The sequence below is a fragment of the Aquarana catesbeiana genome, linkage group LG08 (genome assembly GCF_042186555.1).
Source record: "Aquarana catesbeiana isolate 2022-GZ linkage group LG08, ASM4218655v1, whole genome shotgun sequence".
NCBI lineage: Eukaryota > Metazoa > Chordata > Amphibia > Anura > Ranidae > Aquarana > Aquarana catesbeiana.
The window spans coordinates 26987514-27004085 of record NC_133331.1 but is presented as its reverse complement, the minus strand read 5'-3'; the positions used below and the strand labels follow the sequence as shown (position 1 = coordinate 27004085).

General features: G+C 46.8%; 1 protein-coding gene and 1 pseudogene across 3 annotated transcripts in view; one reads left to right on the top strand and one right to left on the bottom strand.

Annotated features, from left to right (window-relative positions):
- Positions 1–16572, top strand: part of LOC141105649 (alpha-2-macroglobulin-like protein 1) — a 583128-nt gene that overhangs the window by 229159 nt on the left and 337397 nt on the right. The window lies entirely within an intron of this gene.
- Positions 5940–7786, bottom strand: LOC141105650 (DNA-binding protein RFX5-like; annotated as a pseudogene).

The following is a 16572-nucleotide window of genomic DNA, read 5'->3' as shown; positions in this document are numbered from 1 at the left end:
CTGCCAGAATCATAGTTTCGAATGGGGAGGGGGGTGAAAATTGTAGGTTGGGTGTTATAGTAAGTGCATAATGTCTGATTTGTAAATACCCATAAAACGCCTGTCTACGGAGTTCATGTTTATTTTGTAGATCGGTAAATGGCAAAAGTTTCTGTGTCCTAGGATCCACCAGGCTTCCAAAATGGAATAAATTCCGGGAAGTCCAGGGGTATGACATTTGATAAGTAAGGCTATCCGGCACTTTGGGGTTACAGACAAATGAGGTCAGGAGCGATTTCTCTGATGACAGCCCATGAGCAGAAGCCAGTTTACGCCATATCCTCCGCAAGAGGGATATGGGACCCAGCATACGCTCAGGGGCCACATCCGCATTCGCACTCCATAATAAGTTATTTGGATGTGTGGGAGCTAGCCATAATTTCTCAATTTCTGTCTATTTATTGTAGGACTTGTGGGTGTACCACGAAGCTACTGCGCGTAATTGAGTTGCGTAATAGTACTTAATAATGTTAGGGAATGCCAGTCCCCCTTCATTGCGGGACGCCATCAATACTGATCCCGGTATCCCGTGTCTTTTATAATTCCAAACATATTGTAGGAGTTCAGACTGCAGTTTTTTCAAATGGTGAAGTAGAATTGGTATGGGTAGTGTTTGAAAAAGATAAAGGAGCTTCGGAAGGATAGTCATCTTAATCGAAGCTATTCAACCTAGTAAAGAAATATGGTGCTTTTTCCATTGGAGCAGTGAGGATCTTATTGAACGAAACAGTGGGGGGAAGTTCTCCTGATACAGGGTGTTAAATTTGGGGGTGATGCACGTCCCCAGGTATTTCAGGGATGTTGTTTTCCATGTAAACGGGAAATTGGATTTTAAGAGCGTGACCTCCGTGGCCGGGATATTAATTGGGAGTGCCTCTGATTTTGACTCATTTATTTTATATCCTGAAAGAGCCTTAAAGCGGTTTAGTTCTGTATTTAGGATCGGAAGGGTAGTGTGGGGCTGAGTCAATGTGAGTATATTGTCGTCGGCGAAGAGGGAGATTTTAAATTCTCTACCTCTGACCGAGATCCCCTTAATATCTGGATTGCTCCTGATGGATGCTGCTAGGGGTTCTACACAAAGTGCAAATAGGAGGGGCGAGAGTGGGCACCCCTGTCTGGTCCCGTTCGCCACTGAGAATGTTGGGGAGAGTGCGAAAGGGGTTCTAACTTGGGATGAGGGATTAGTGTATAAGTGTTTGACCGCTTGTAAAAAAGGCCCTCGAAATCCCATAAATTGTAAGGTGGCGAACAGAAAAGGCCAACCCAAATGATCAAATGCTTTTTCCGCGTCCAGGCTTAACAGCAAAGACGCCTGGCCCTCCCTGTTCTCCACCTCCACCAGATCTATTACCCTTCTAGTGTTGTCACCCGCTTGTCTCAGCGGGACAAATCCCACCTGGTCTTTATGGACCAGGGAAGGGAGGATCTGATTGAGACGGTTGGATAGGAGTTTGGTAAAGATTTTTAGGTCGGAGTTCAGTAACGCGATGGGTCTGTAACTAGCGCATAAGGAGGGGTCCTTGTCCGGTTTAGGTATAAGCGTAATAAAAGAACGTTGCATGTCTGGAGGTATGGGGGTGTCTTGTAGGAAGGTTTGAAATATCCTGCGCATGTGTGGGAGTAGGGTGGGGAGGAACGTTTTGTAGTATTCGTATGGAAATCCATCTGGTCCTGGGGCTTTACGTGAAGGCAAAATTTTAACCGTCAGTTCTATTTCCTCATCTGTGATCTGTGCGTTCAGTGATAGCAAGTCAGTTGGCGTCAAGTGGGGCATTCCACTGGATTCTAGATAATCTCGCAGTTTGTGGGACAAGCCCTGCGAGGGGGGGTTACTGGGTATGTCTGGGTTGTTGTATAGATCTTTGTAAAAGTCTGCAAAGACATGGGCAATCTCCGTAGGGTGGGAAACCATTTGTCCCGATTTATTTTTAATTTGATGTGGCGTTTGCATATGGGATTTGTCTCGTAATTTGTTAGCTAAAAGGGAATGCGCCTTGTTTCCTTTATCATAAAACATTTGTTTCTGTCTGATCAGTGCTTTTTCTACTTGGCCTAGTGCAAATTCTTTAAGGGTAGAGCGGAGATTAATTATTTTCCGGAGAAGGGGTATTGTTGGAGTATTTTGGAGCTTACGCTCCAGCACTCTGAGATCCCTCGTTTAATTTTGCTGCTAATTTGTCTTTCTTCATTGCGGAGGACAGTGCCATACACTTACCGCGTAGGACCGCCTTATGGGCCTCCCATAGTGTAGATAATGAAGTTTCTGAAGAGGCATTTTCTATAAAGTAATGTTTAAGGGTGGAATGTAGTTCCAGCTGAGAGGGCATGTGTTGGAGGAGGAATGTGTTAAGTCTCCAGTTATAGGATCTACGGTTAGGGGTGTCTAAGTTCAACCTAAGTAGGATGGGGACATGATCTAACCATGAAATAGGGAGTATTTGAGCTGCTTGTGTTAGTTTGAGTGTGAGGTTATTGACAAAGAAGTAGTCTATCCTGAAGTGAATGCGGTGGGGGGTGGAATAAAATGTATACTGACGATCGCCTGGGTGAAGGGCCCTCCACGCGTCAACGAGCGCATATCGTCTAGAGATTTGTCGAAAGAGTCTAGAGTCCCTAAGGACTCCCGTTAGTGACGCCCGGGTGCCCACCACCTGACGATCCGCGGTTGCTGATTGGACAAATCCCCCCCCACCACCAAAACCCCCGGGTTTGATTTAAAGATGTGGGAGTATACTTTGGAGAGAAAGTTATATTGTTTGGTGTTTGGTGCGTATAGGGCGCATAATGTGATTGGTTGTGTGTTCCATGTACCTTGTAGAATAATGAAGTGACCTTTAGGATCGGCATAGTGGTTTACACAAGTGAAGGGGGCTCCCCTTTTAATAAGTATAGCCACACCCGCTTTTTTTTTTAGTGCTAGATGATAAATATATTTGAGGGAAATATCTGGAGGCGAACGCGAATGAGCCCTCTTTGTTGAAATGTGTCTCCTGTACCAGTACAACATCAGCCCCCGACTGTCTGAACTCCTTCAGTGCCAAATGCATTTTTTTGTTAGAATTCAGACCAAGGACATTTAAGGATAGTATCTTTGCCATCTGTCTACGTGTGGGTGGGCGTGTATATGCTTACTTACCGAGGACGCACCAGGATCTGCGGTCAAAAACCAGGAGCCGGCACTCTCTGGGAGGGGACCAGGACACCTCGTCTTCACCTTTGTGTACATCTGAGGATGACTAAGAGGGAGAGAGAGGGAAGAGAATTGAGGAAGAAAGAGGCGAGAGATTAAAACCGAGTAGTAACATGTTGCATACATTATCTTCAGTGCTTTTCTGGCCAACAGGCCTTGATAACCACGGATTGCCAGATGCCTCCCCCCCCGCCAACCCAAAAGGATCAGCCAGGAGAAGGCACCAGGGGGCCCGCAACTAGTATAGTAATACAAACAAACTTTATGATTCGCTAAACTATGAATCAAAAAAGGGGGGTGAGGGACGATCGGATGAGTATCTTCTTTCTCAAAGCTCGATCTAGGTAAGCCCTTGTAGTTAACCATTCTATGGCTTAGGGGCAATTTAGGAGACTATAATCTAGAAACATAGTGGGCATTTAAGTCCCGAGTAGAAAGAACCGATGTTCCAAAGTAGTATTGATCCAGTCGAAGGTGCGGGCCTTCATGGAGCGATGAAGCTTATCCAGTCTTGTGCTTGGGAGATTTGCGAGATGCTTCAGGGTTTCTGGGCCGGTTGGAAGTGGGGATCTTCTACCAGACTGTAGGTGGTGTTGGAGGGGTGGCTACTAGGTCCCAATCTGGAAGATGTGGAGGTTGAATGTACAGGATATTACAGAATGTGCGGAGGTCCTCTGGGTACCTCAGTACAGCAGATGTGCCTTGGTGTTTCGCAGTGAGGGTGAAAGGGAAGCCCCACCGGTAGGGAATTGTCTTGGTCTGTAGTAATTGCAGTAACGGTTGAAGGAGTCTGCGTTTTTGCAGAGTGATCCAAGAAAGATCAGGGTATAGTTGTAACTGAGTCCCGTCAAAAATAATTTTGCGTGCAAGGCGTGCTTGTTTCATGATTCCCTCTTTGAGGGGATAGGAGGTGATTCTACAGATAACATCCCTCGGCTTGGATGCTGCTCCTTTAGGTCGCAGGGCTCGGTGTGCTCTGTCCATCTCTATATGTTTTGTGGGGGGTTCGCCGAGGAGGTTGTTGAAGATGGTTTATAGAGTGGTTTGCAAGTCCTCGCTACCCTCCGATTCTGGGATACCTCTCACACGAATGTTATTGCGGCGCCCCCTGTTGTCCAAATCCTCTATGTGCCTCTGCATGTCCCTGAGGAGTGATCTGTGTTCCACCCCCTGAAGTTGTGATCTGTGGACTGCTAATTTTGTTTCCTGGATCTCTTCTTCCGCCATTTCCACTCTGTCTGCCAGGTGTTTAAGGCCTGTTTGGAGGACTTGAATTTCTGTGCGGCATGTGGATTTCACATCTTCTGTTAGTTGTCTGAAGTCCTCCTTGGTGGGCATGGCCTGAAGATATGTTTGCCATTGAGGTGGCATGTGTGGGGCTTGCATCGGTCCAATTTGCTGGTATGGGGAGGATGGAGCTGGAGGCGGGGAGTGTGGGCTAAGTGATCCTGCCTCAGATGGCATGTGGGGTCCAGACAACGGGGGCTCCCACTGTTCAGACCATGGCAGGGCCTGTGTTAGCTGAGGGGACCTTGTGTGGTGGGTGTCTGTTGTTGTACAGGGAGGGGTGCTGGCTTTCTGTGCATATGAGGGGTTAAAGGCTTTTTGTTGCCTCGAGACACTAGGGTCTCTAGATCTGGATAGTCTCTGTGCCTTTGGTGGGGGGGACGATACAGCCATGGCCCAGGAACTTTCGCCATCAATCTCCAGGTCTTGGTGCCTCTCCATAGGAGGGTGGGCTGGGGCAGGTAATGGTGGGTAGTCCTGGGAGAGGATTGAGGATGCTGGGGAGAGCGGGGCCGTTCCCTGCATGTAGGGGTCCGAGGCCGCTCTCAATAGGCGCGGAAATGCTGCTGAGCACTGTATGTAGTGCTGTATGTCGGCCGGCAGCATAGAGGGCCGCGGCCCGCATGTCTGCATGGACTGGGGATCGGGGTGGGACGACGGACTCACCGCTCCCTCGTGGTGTGTTGAGATCCCTGGGCCTGTCTCCGTCAGCGGAGAGTCCGGTGGATGGTGCTGCTGAGAGGTGTGAGGCGGCTTGGGCTGCGGGGAGCTCTGTTGTCCAGGGCCATCTTGTCTCCCCCGCTCTGAGACATGTCTGTCTGGATGAAAAAGGTACGGAGGTCCGTGGATGCTCCTGGAGGGGGTTGCGATGTGCCCCTTTGTTTGGAGGATCGGGTGGTCCTCGATTTGCCCATGTGGGTGCTGTAGATCGTCCCCTGGTGTGCCTTTAGTGCTGTGGGCTGATGGAGCTGAAAGTTCAGGCGTCCATTAAGGTCAGCTTCCGGTCACGCCCCAATGAATCTTTTTTTAACCCTTAAAACCATAAACACATTTAATGAGGAATACATGCTTTATTAGTAGTAAGATGTGGTCTTTAGATCTTTACATCTCTTTTTTTTTTTTGTAAGAAATTTTCCTTTTATCGAAGTGTGAAGGGCTGACATTTGATACAAACAATGAGGGGGAGGGGCGTACGCTGGGAGTGTCACCGAGTCCATTACGCTCCACTGGTAGAAATGTGATGATGCCATCTGAAAACCTATCAGTAGGTCATAAACGGGGGAGGCTATGGCTCTTTTCCTGCGTCCGATCCCCTGGCGGAATGATAGACATCTGTGTCCTTTCCTGGACGCAGGGTCCTCCCGGGTTGGCCAGGGGGTGGTGGTGTGGAGGGGGGGAGGGGAAAGGCGGAACTGTTCCTGCTCAGGGATACATGCGAAGGGGAGGAGGAGTCCGTCAATCCACTTGGATCGTGTCCCATTCCAATTCTTCCGGCGCAAACCCTTCCTCTCTGCTACTCCTCTGCTCTGCAGTCTGTACGGTCCACTGAACCAGGCTCTGTCGGCCATCTTGGATGACGCTGACCTGGTTCGGCACGACGTCCGCCCTCCTGGCCTCGGGGGTGGACTGGGTTGTCTCGGCCTGGCCGGGAGAAAGCGGCGTGAGCTGCGGCACCTCTGGCGCCTCCAGGTGACATTGCAGGATCTCTTCTCTGGTCGCCAGCGGCACTGCGGTGTCGTCTCCTTATGTGACGGCGTCCGGCGGGTCCGAGGAGCCGACAAGGTCCTGGGCATTGTCTCTAATTTGCGTCGTGCCAGGGATTTCGCCTGCCATCCTCCCCGGCTGTGCCGTAGACGTTGATGGCCCTTTGCCGAGGTTAGGTTGAGTGTCCACCTTCTGCGGGCGACCCCGCTTTCTTTTCGACTGTCCCTCCTCCGGGGAGGCCGCTAGTCGTTTGGCCGCTTTGTTCTCGGGGCCCGAGCCGCCCGCCAGCTCTTTGATGCCGTTCTGGTTGGCTTTTGGAAGGGCGTGGGGCTCCAAGTTGACCATGTCGGGAAGGATCATACTGATGACGGGCTGGGCCACTGGCTGAGGGACCAACCCGTCCCATTCACCCCCGCCATGACCGCCAGGGGCACTACCGGCGGAACGGCGGCGAACGGCAAAGGGGACACCTTCATGTGCCCGGGGAGGATATTGGAAGCCAGGACGGGAGGAGGGAATTGGACCGGCGGGCTGGAACTGATGAACTTTTCTTCTGTGGGGAGGCGGGGCCGGAGGACCGGAAGCTTGGCGACCAAGGTGTCCACCCGGGGGCTGCTGGCTGCCTTCTGCAGCTCGGGGGGGCGCTTCTTCACCTGTGGGGGGCTGACCGGGTGCGTATTGGGGGGCGACTTCTTGTTCTTATTGTCTGCCGCGCTGTTATCGGGGGATGGGGGCCTCTTTGTCCTGGGCACATCTGCCGGCTGCTTCTGTAGTTTCTGCCCGCCACTCTGAGAGTTTTCTGACAGGACCATGGAGAGGACAAGCTCGGCATTGGTGCTGCGGGGTTAATGATGTGCTGCTGGATCAGGAATTGGGCCACTTCCACCACCTTGTTGAACGATCGATTCAGGATCTTCTCCGCCCAATTAAAGATCAGAGCGCAGGAGGCATTTATCACGTCGTTATTGTATGACTGGACCAGATCTGTCAGCTCTGAACGTTCTGTCATCCTCAGGTCCAGGCTGGGCAGGGGCGGCATGCTGACCATACTCTTCCTCCGCAGGCCGCTGTAGCAATACTTTGACTGGCCGTGTCCCCCCAGCCTCCTCGCCTTTATATTGGGGAAGATCTCCCGGATGATCTTCCCGAAGTTGGCCACGCTGAGCGGCAACCCGCAGAGGTTGTCGCAGTATCGCTTATAGGCGTCGTAGACATCCTGTTTGGGCAGGCAGGTGTCGGTGTGCTCCTCCAGGTGGTTCCGGATCCACGTACAGGCGTGCATGTGCTCCGCCGTGGTCACACATCCTACATCCAGGCTTTTGTTGGGGCTGCTGGGGCCGGGCGGCTGCTGGAGGTACAGGTACAGCTTGTCATAGTCAGACAACTTCTGGACATCCCCCAGTATACCGTCCACTTTTGTTTGCACGGCTTTCGTGATGCGGCTGCGCAGTTTCTGCAGAAGGTTGATGGGTTCGGTCTCCTCCTGCGATTCTCCCGCCGTCAGTCCACCTTTCTTCAAGATCTTTTCATAGAGCGCGTCCTCTGCCATCCCCTCCAGCGCGCCGAACTGATTGGCCGCCGCCGCCACCACCCCTCCGATCTTTACATCTCTACATAGACATATATTCCTCTTTAATGGACACACATGCCTCGGGTTTTTCATGGGGTGTCTTGGAGTGGTGGCATATACACAGATCATCTTCAATATTACTACTTGATTCTCTGATGACCTGTAAGTTATGCCTCCCTTATATACCCAAATAGATTATAAACTATTTCACCTACTGTATCCTCTTTTACACATTAAACGACTGACATAGAACCCCAAACTATAACTTACCAGGCAACCAAGCCAGGAGTCTGACAGCTTGGACTGAGAGCTGAGCACTTCCAGGTTCAGTGTAAAGTGACGGGACAGGAGAGCTCCAATTTTCCATTCTCCACGCTGAACTTGCTGGCAGCACACTGGGGCCCACAGAGGAGCTTGCTTTGAAGGTTTGCTAAAGTTTTACTGTGCAAAAACTGAACTGGTGGCTTCATCACTCACTATTATGAAAATAAGTGTGATCATCTACACAGAATTTTACTATGTTTGGGTGCAATCATCTACGTCATCTTCTCCAGTGTATGTTTAAGGTACCAACTTTACAGTACTAGCCAGCTGACTTTACTTACCAGCACTCGTCTTTGTTGCTTGTAACTCTTATATTGTTAAGACTGATTGCCCAATTACCCTCTTGTATACACATGTACTTGATGCCTGTTTCTACATATGTCTTAAAATTAAAATCAATAAACCTCTTTGACAAGAAAATAGGTGTAATCTGTTGCCAGTGGGCACATGAGATTAAACCGCAGAGGTTTGATCATTGTCATCTTGGTAAATCATAACCCAGGTTTGATTATGACAACCAACTTTTTTCTATATTCTTTTTATCCAAGAGATGTATAACCTCTCAGCTTAATTAAACCTAGGTGACGGGGGGAGGGTCCAAAGGTCAGTGTGGAACATATTCCAGAGGATAGTATTGGGGGCATTAGTGGTAGGTTGACCAAAGCACAAAAACCCAAGGTAAGTATAGTAACAAGTCCAAGTTGCAATCTCGGAACATCCAGTAAGAGGATAGTATGCGACCGGTCTAAACTATGTGGCATGTTCACCAATGCCAGGAGCCTGGCGGACAAGATGGATGAACTAAAGATACTGTTGTATGAGGAGGATCTGGACTTTGTGGGAATTCTCAGAGACCTGGTTCAACAGCTCTCATGATTGGCTGGCAAATATTCAAGGGTATACCCTTTATCGCAGGGATAGAGAGGGTAAAAAAGAGGGAGGGGTATGCCTATATATCAAGAATAATGTGCAAGTGGATGTGAGAGATGACATCACTAAAGAAGCTAGGGAGGAGGTGGGAAGTGTTATCATAATGGGGGGATTTTAATTATCCAGACATAGACTAGGCGGAGGACACCATGCAATCGTCTAAGGCTCGCCAGTTCCTAAATGTCTTGCGAGACAATTTCATGGGTCAGAGGGTAGACGCACCAACTAGAAATAAAGCCTTACTGGATCTACTGATTACCAATAAGACAGACCCAATCACGGATGTGGAAATACAGGGCAATTTAGGAAACAGCGATCACAGGTCAATTGGCTTCAGTATAAATCACACAAATAGGAAACATAAGGGGAATAAAAAGAAACTGAAGTTCAAAAGAGCCAACTTCCCTAAACTACGAACCTTGCTAGAAGACATACATTGGGATAAAATCTTAGGAACAAAGAACATGGAGGAGAGATGGGTTTGCTTTAAGAGCATAGTAAATAAGGGCATTAGCCAAAGCATCCCATTGGGAAATAAATGTAACTACTTCAACCCCCGGAAGGATTTACCCCCTTCCTGACCAGAGCACTTTTTACAATTTGGCACTGCGTCACTTTAACTGCTAATTGCGCGGTCATGAAATGCTGTACCCAAACAAAATTTGCGTCCTTTTCTTCCCACAAATAGAGCTTTCTTTTGATGGTATTTGATCACCTCTGTGGTTTTTATTTTTTGCGCTATAAACGGAAAAAGACCGAAAATTTTGAAAAAAAATTATTTTTTCAACTTTTTGTTATAAAAAAATCCAATAAACTCAATTTTAGTCATACATTTAGGCCAAAATGTATTCGACCACATGTCCTTGGTAAAAAAAAAATGTCAATACGCGTATATTTATTGGTTTGCGCAAAAGTTATAGCGTCTAGAAACTAGGGTACATTTTCTGGAATTTACACAGCTTTTAGTTTATGACTGCCTATCTCATTTATTGAGGTGCTAAAATGGCAGGGCAGTACAAACCCCCCCCAAATGACCCCATTTTGGAAAGTAGACACCCCAAGGAAATTGCTGAGAGGCATGTTAAGCCCATTGAATATTAAATTTTTTTGTCCCAAGTGATTGAATAATGATAAAAAAATAAAAATTAAAACATTTTTACAAAAAGTTGTCACTAAATGATATATTGCTCACACGTGCCATGGTTATATGTAAAATTGCGCCCCAAAATACATTTAGCTGCTTCTTCTGAGTATGTGGATACCATATGTGTGGGACTTTTTGGGAGCCTAGCCGCGTACGGGGCCCGGAAAACCAAGCACCGCCTTCAGGATTTCGAAGGGCGTAAATTTTTGATTTCACTCCTCACTACCTATCACAGTTTTGAAGGCCATAAAATGCCAAGATGGCACAACCCCCCCCCCCAAATGACCCCATTTTGGAAAGTAGACACCCCAAGCTATTTGCTGAGAGGCATGTTGAGTCCATGGAATATTTTATATTTTGACATAAGTTGCGGGAAAATGACAAACTTTTTTTTTTGCACAAAGTTGTCACTAAATGATATATTGCTCAAACATGCCATGAGCATATGCGGAATTACACCCCAAAATACATTCTGCTGCTTCTCCTGAGTACGGGGATACCCCATGTGTGGTACTTTTTGGGAGCCTAGCCGCGTACGGGGCCCCGAAAATCAAGCACCGCCTTCAGGATTTCTAAGGGCATAAATTTTTGATTTCACTCCTCACTACCTATCACAGTTTCGTAGGCCATAAAATGCCAAGATAGCACAAACCCCCCCCAAATGACCCCATTTTGGAAATTAGACACCCCAAGCTATTTGCTGAGAGGCATGGTGAGTATTTTGCAGCTCTCATTTGTTTTCGAAAAGGAAGAAAGACAAGAAAAATGTATTTTTTTCTTTTTTCAAATTTCAAAACTTTGTGACAAAAAGTGAGGTCTGCAAAATACTCGCCATACCTCTCAGCAAATAGCTTGGGGTGTCTACTTTCCAAAATGGGGTCATTTGGGGGGGTGGGGGTTGTGCCATCTGGGCATTCCATGGCCTCCAAAACTGTGATAGGCAGTGAAGAGTGAAATCAAAAATTTACACCCTTAGAAAGCCTGAAGGTGGTGCTTGGTTTTCGGGGTCCCGTACGCAGCTAGGCTGTCAAAAAGTCTCACACATGTGGTATCCCTGAACTCAGGAGAAGCAACAGAATGTATTGTGGGGTGTAATTTCACATATTCCTATGGCATGTTTGAGCAATATATCATTTAGTGACAACTTTGTGCAAAAAAAAAAAAAAAATTGTCTCTTTCCCGCAACTTGTTTCACAATATAAATATTCCATGGACTCGACATGCCTCTCAGCAAATAGCTTGGGATGTCTACTTTCCAAAATGGGGTCATTTGGGGGGGTTTGAACTGTCCTGGCATTTTATGCACAACATTTAGAAGCTTATATCACACATCACCCACTCTTCTAACCACTTGAAGACAAAGCCCTTTCTGACACTTTTTGTTTACATGAAAAAATTATTTTTTTTTTGCAAGAAAATTACTTTGAACCCCCAAACATTATATATTTTTTTAAAGCAAAGGTCCTACATATTAAAATGGTGGGTGTTTAATTTTTTTTTTTTTCACACAGTATTTGCGCAGCGATTTTTCAAACGCATTTTTTTGGGAAAAAACACACTTTTTAAAATTTTAATGCACTAAAACACACTATATTTCCCAAATGTTTGATGAAATAAAAAAGATGATCTTAGGCCGAGTACATGGATACCAAACACGACATGCTTTAAAATTGCGCACAAACGTGCAGTGGCGACAAACTAAATACATTTTTAAAAGTCTTTAAAAGCCTTTACAGGTTACCACTTTAGATTTACAGAGGAGGTCTACTGCTAAAATTACCTCACATGCATGGTGCAATTGCTGTTTACATTTGACACCAGACCGACGCTTGCGTTCGCCTTTGCGCGAGAGCGGGGGGGACAGGGTTGCTTTTTTTTTTTTCCTTTCTTATTTTTTTTGCTTTTTTTATCTTATTTTTAAACTGTTCTTTTCATTTTTATTTTTTTTAGCATTTTTATTGTTATCTCAGGGAATGTAAATATCCCCTATGGTAGCAATAGGTAGTGACAGGTACTCTGTTTTGAAAAAATTGGGGTCTATTAGACCCTAGATCTCTCCTCTGCCCTCAAAGCATCTGACCACACCAAGATAGGTGTGATAAAATGCTTTCCCAATTTCCCAATGGTGCTGTTTACATCCGGCGAAATTTAAGTCATAAAATGCTTGTAGCTTCAGGTTTCTTAGGCCATAGAGATGATTGGAGCCATTCTGGTCTCTGATCAGCTCTATGGTTAGCTGGCCGAATCAACGGCTGCATTCTCAGGTTCCCTGTTGGGACAGGAGAGCCAGAGAAAAACATGGAAGACGGTGGGAGGGGGGGGGCATTCCCTCCCACTGCTTGTAAAAGCAGTCTAGAGGCTAATTAGCTGCTATGATTGCTTTTACATGAAAGCCGACCGCTGGCTGAAAAGAATGATACCAAGATGATCCCAGTATAACCACTTAAAATCCAGCAACATACCAGTACCTTGCTGGTCCTTTTTGGGCATATATTGTAAACTTTTTTTCATGCAGCCTGTGGGTTGAACGAAAAAAAGAGATTGATCAGTGGGTATGCCCACCATTAGAATACCTCTCTTCATTCACTCACTTGTAATGATGGGCATATATGCACCGTTTATATATGCCAAAGCATGGGGGCATCCTCCCGCAAAAGGTAGGAGCAAATCGCTCCTCCTCCCACTGCTGCCCCCACGCTTCGGCATATATGCTGAAGTATGTAACTGTGGTGGTGAAATCACCTCCGACAGCGCTGGAGTCACGGTTTTATGTATCGTGGGAGCAATCGCTGTTGCTGTCAAGATAAATAAACCCGCGCTGCAACTGAATGGCGTACCTGCTAAGAAAATGATGGTTAACAATAAAACAAAGTAATATTACAGTATAACAGTAAGACTTACCATACCTGCAAAGCAAATACAAAAAAAACATAGTAAAAAATAAAACATTTAACGCAACCTGTGCCTAAAATATATATATATGCCGAAGCATGGGGGCATCCTCCCACAAAAGGTAGGAACGAATCGCTCCTCCGCCCACTGCTGCCCCCACGCTTCGGCATATATGCTGAAGTATGTAACTGTGATGGTGAAATCATCTCCGGCAGCGCTGGAGTCATGGCTTCATGTATTGTGGGAGCAAACTGTTGCTGTCAAGGTTAATAAATCCGCGCTGCAACTGAATGGCGTACCTGCTAAGCAAATAATGGTTAACAATAAAACACAGTAAACTATAAAAAAATTACATACCTGAAAAGTAAACATGATAAAACATAAAAACAAAACATTGCAGAATAGAATACAGTAAAAAAGAGCAGAACAATAGAGCGAGAATAGAGAGAGAACAATAAAACAACAACTATTTTTGTTTTTTTTATTTTATATTTTTTTTGTGTATTTTTTTTTTTTACTTTTCCAGGTTTGGGTCTCTCAAAATGCGATGGCATCTTGGGAGACCCTGTGAAAGTGTGTCCTAGTCTGTTTAATGCTGTACACTACGCTAAAACTCAACTAGTGTATGTTAGCGCTCAAAACATTCACCAGTGCATAGACCAGGATTGTCAGGACAGGAGGGACAATAATACCGGGTGTCACGCATATATCCGTGCTTTCTGCAGACACGACATTTTCTTTGGGGGGCTCGTTGGGTAGGGGTACTCGGGAGGACATAAGGAAAATACCTCTCATGCAGCCGGCTTACTGCATTTGGTTGGGGAAGGTGAGGTGGAGCACCGTCTGGATACAGAAGGGCTCTGACGATCTCTTCCTGGAATTTAAGGAAGGATCCAGTCTGTCCTGAAGCTCTGTATAGAACATGAGAGTTCAGCAAAGCCAATTGAAATAAGTATACAGACACTTTTTTGTTACAGTGTCTGGCCTTACGGGCAACTAGGTACAGTTGCCCGTAACTGGTCGTTGAGGTCCACCCCTCCCATATTTTGGTTATATTCGTGGACACAGAGGGGTTTCTCCACAACACCAGTCGCCGTAGTAATTTGGACAGTCGTGTCTGCATGAAGGGAGGTAAGAACGAAAACATTCTTATTGTCCCTCCACTTCATAGCGAGCAAATTATTGCACCGCAAGCAGGCTCTCTCCCCCAGCCTAAGACGGGAATCTACAAGCCGCTGGGGAAAGCCCTGGTGATTAGATCGCACAGTGCCACAGTGCCACATGCTCCAATTTGATGATCAAAAAGGTGACTAAAAAGTGGCATGCTCGTGTAATAATTGTCCACATATAAATGGTACCCCTTTCCGAATAAGGGTGACACCAAGTCCCACACAATCTTGCCAGTGCTTCCTATGTAGTCAGGGCAGTTTGTCAGCTCTATGTGACTATCTTTGCCCTCAAAAACCATAAAACTACATGTATAGCTTGTGGCCCTGTCACAGAGCTTATACATCTTGACCCCGTATCTGGCACACTTGCTGGGAAGGTACTGTTTGAATGACAAGCGGCCAGAAAATTTAATCAGGGACTCATCAACGCAGACAACTTGATGGGGAGTAAACAAGTCTGCAAAACGTTGGTTGAAGTGGTTTACGAGGGGCTGAATTTTGTAGAGCCGATCGTATTCAGGGTCTCCACGAGGACGACAGAGTTCATTGTTGTTGAAGTGCATGAACCGCAAGATCTGCTCGTATCGTGCCCTGGTCATGGAGGCAGAGAACAAGGGCATATGGTGAATTGGGTCAGTGGACCAATATGACCGCAACTCACTCTTTTTAGTTATGCCCATGTTGAGGGAAAGGCCCAGAAAAAGCTTAAATTCGGAGACCATAATTGGTCTCCAATCTCTGGCAAGGGAGGACTGGGGAATAGTGGTGATGTGTTGACCAGCGTATAAATTGCTTTGGTCCACAATAGATCTATAGAGATCTTCGGTGAAAAACAGCGAATAAAAATCAAGTGGTGTAAAATCAACTGTTTACACTTGAATTCCGGGTTGGCCAGTGAATGGGGGAAGTACGGGTGCTGCAGAAGTGGTGGGCTCCCAATTCGGATTGGCGAATGCAGCAGGAAGGGCACTATGGGCATGACAGGCCTGTGTTCGTCTTCTTGGTGGCAGTGGGACACTACTTGTGCTTGCCACCTCGCCAGCTTGAACTGCACTTATGGGACTCGCCATGTCACCACGTGATACTGCAGTGCTGGATGTACGACCAGGGTGTACTAGGCCGCTGGTGTTTGCCAGTTCACCAGAAGGAATAGCGGCGCTAGTACTGCTCTACTCCATACGAGAGCCCTGAGGTTCTTGCACATCAAGGACAGAAGAAGAAGTTTGGGGTCTGGTACGCCTGACCTTGGCAGGGACCACAACTCCGTTGTCAGAGCTATCTGTCATGGAGCCGCTGTCATCTACAGGATTGTATTCTGAGCCTGAATCTGACAGATGAGTGACTTCCTCTTCACTGTCTGTCATGCTCAGAAACGTGTAGGCCTCTTCACTAGTGTACCTTCGATTTGCCATTTTGGGCTCTAAATTTAGTGGTACACTAGTGAGACTCACAGGCAAAAAAGCTCCTGACTGTCAGTGACTGTATCAAAACGCTACCAAAAAACTGTTAGAGATCACAGAGATCAGGCCTGACTCTGCGAACGCTGCAGTTATGTGTGCTTAGTGTTTTGTAAGTGTCAGTGATCGATCGATACTGCACTTGGGTGGGCTGGGCTGAGGGGCAAAACGCAGGTGCTAGCAGGTATCTGTGCTGTTCCCACTAACACTGCATTTTTGGGGACCCTAAACTTCTGGGGACGCTAGTATAGATCTGATCAGGTATTGATCCGTGCAGATACTATACCACTAAGGGAGGTGTATGCTGAGTGCGTGGCTGTTAGCGGTACTGGCGCTAACCTGACGCTGCCTGGGGCAAAGCAGACCTTATCTGACCCTAAAAGCTTAACTTATATCACCGCCGGGCGATTAGGGGGTTAAACCTTTATAAGGTAATAAACGGCGGGTGCCCTAAAACTATAATAAACAAACTAACTAACCAGCGTCACCCGTAACAGTTATATGGTGATCACTGGTGAAAGGGTTAACTAGGGGGCAATCAGGTGGTTAAAACCTTTATTAGGTAGTATATGGGGTTCCCTGTCGCTATAAAACACTGACGGCGAACCTATATACTTACCTCCCTAACTAGCGTCACCTGTGTCACTAATACAGCGATCAGAAAAACGGGTACCCTAGACCTAAAGGGTGCTAACCCTAACTGCCCTACCACTTATAACTGTCACAAATTACACCAATGCAATAATCAGAAAAAAAAACTGCTTTTGGTGTCACTGTGACAGGGGGTACAGAGGGGTGATCGGGGGGTGACTGGGGGGTGATGGGAGGGTGAAAAGTGTGCCTGCATTTTCTACTGGAAGTGT